Source organism: Colobus angolensis, unplaced genomic scaffold (assembly GCF_000951035.1).
Source record: "Colobus angolensis palliatus isolate OR3802 unplaced genomic scaffold, Cang.pa_1.0 Scaffold534, whole genome shotgun sequence".
NCBI lineage: Eukaryota > Metazoa > Chordata > Mammalia > Primates > Cercopithecidae > Colobus > Colobus angolensis.
The window spans coordinates 48,133-50,120 of NW_012118866.1; the positions used below are offsets into that span (position 1 = coordinate 48,133).

The 1,988-nt window shown below is 40.4% G+C and overlaps 1 pseudogene; it reads right to left on the reverse strand.

The window, feature by feature from the left end:
* The window catches only part of LOC105525448, a 22,732-nt pseudogene extending 22,240 nt beyond the window's left edge, over positions 1 to 492 (reverse strand).
* Between the last annotated feature and the right edge of the window lie 1,496 nt (positions 493 to 1,988).

A 1,988-nucleotide genomic window follows, 5' to 3' on the forward strand; every position in this document is an offset into this window, starting at 1 on the left:
CATTCTTAAAATTTTTCCAACATGGAAAGTTATATTTCTTTACATACTAAAAATAAAAACAAAACTTTTAATTTGAATACCATTGACTTTTACTGTAGACTTACAGTCCCTTGAAAGAAAAGGCAATTCCCACCAGGTGCGGTGGCTCACGCCTATAATTCCAGCACTTTGGGAGGCCGAGGCGGGTGGATCAGGTGGTCAGGAGATTGAGACCATCCTGGCTAACATGATGAAACTCTGTCTCTACTAAAAACACACAAAAAATTAGCTGGGCATGGTGGCAGATGGCTGTACAGCTACTCGGGGGGCTGAGGCAGAAGAATGGCATGAACCCGGGAGGCAGAGCTTGCAGTGAGCTGAGATCACACCACTGCACTCCAGCCTGGGCAACAGAGTGAGACTCTATCTCAAAAAAAAAAAAAAAAAAAAAAAGAGGCAATTCCCTCCTACTAATTCTGGTGTCATTCTCCCCATCCCTACCTTCACTTCCATCTTGGTCTTTTTTCTACTTCTCACCTTGGCTAGTGGTCTCTACCCAAAATGCTTGCTTGGCTCTTAATGGTTAGAATTCAGGGAAAAAGAGATCCTGAATTCCTAATCTAAACTAAGGTTATACATGTGGTAAATAATAAAGAGAATCCAGGTAGTAAGAAAGATTCAGAGGACTTGAAATACCCAGACTTTAAATCCTCTAAGATTATAGTCATTAAGCATGCTTTTTAATCATATTATCTCTTAACATTCAATTTCTAAATATCATGTTCATGAGGAAAACAGAAAATTGCTTGGCTCCTTTCCTCACCAAATTGTTGTTCTTAGTATCTTCTAGACATTCCAGAACTTATGTCAGATTTGGCTCATCAGAGTCCACAAACCATATCGGTGAAGAAAATGAACAGTATTCCTGTTTAACACAGAGACACCTATGTTAGACATTTACATACAGATGAATCCAAATATAAAACTAAACCACACCACTAAATGGCAAGATGACCATGGATTTAAACAAAATGTGTGGGGGAAAAGGCAACACATTAAAACCCAGGTGAGGAGCTGGACTTCTGAGACAGCCATCCTTGCATAGCACTGTCTGCTGCTACAGCTCATAAAAGTCAACAATTTTCTTCAACACCGGTAGACAGCCTCTAAATGGCCCTGATCACTGTCACCTCCTGCCATTCATGCCCTTGTAAAATTCCCACTCCTGGACCTAGTGACTCACTTCTAACAAAGAGAATACAGCAAAAGTAATAACATCCCTTCTGAGGTGAGGCTACAAGGAGACTACGATGCCTGCCTTGGTCACCCTTCTCCTGCTCTTTCCATTGCTCCCTCTGATGGAAGCCAGTTGCCATGTGATGAGGTGCCCTATGGAGAGACCTGCATGGCAAGGTGTTGTAAAAGGCCTCCGACCAATGGTCATCTAGAAACGGAGGCCCAGTCCAACAGCCTCTGAGATGAATCCTGCCAATGCAAGCTTGGAGATGGATTCTCTCCCTATCTTGCCTTGGAATGATCACAGCTGCCACCAACACCTTCACTGCCTGGTGAGAGGCCAAGCCAGTGAACCCAAGGTAAACTGCACAGAATCCTGACCCACAGAAACTGTGAGATAGCATTTGTTGTTTTAAGCTGCTAAATTTGTTACAGAGCAATAGATAACTAATTCAAACACCATAAAATTCTAACATTTTATTCTATCACACGAACCAAGTAATACCAATAAATGTCATTACTATACATATATTTTCAGAACACAATTACATGTGATTTTTAAAAAAAGCTAATGAACTAAGCATTATGTGCTTTCACCCACTAATAGACATTCATTCTGTTATATTGTAATGTTTTCTGTTATAAATTGGGGAAAAGCCACTATTATCATATATTAGCTTCAGAAGAACTAGGTTCAAGTCATGGAAAACCATTTTGCACAAACAACGTTAGGAAATACTGCTTTCAAAACTGTAATCTGAATTATAGCCGAA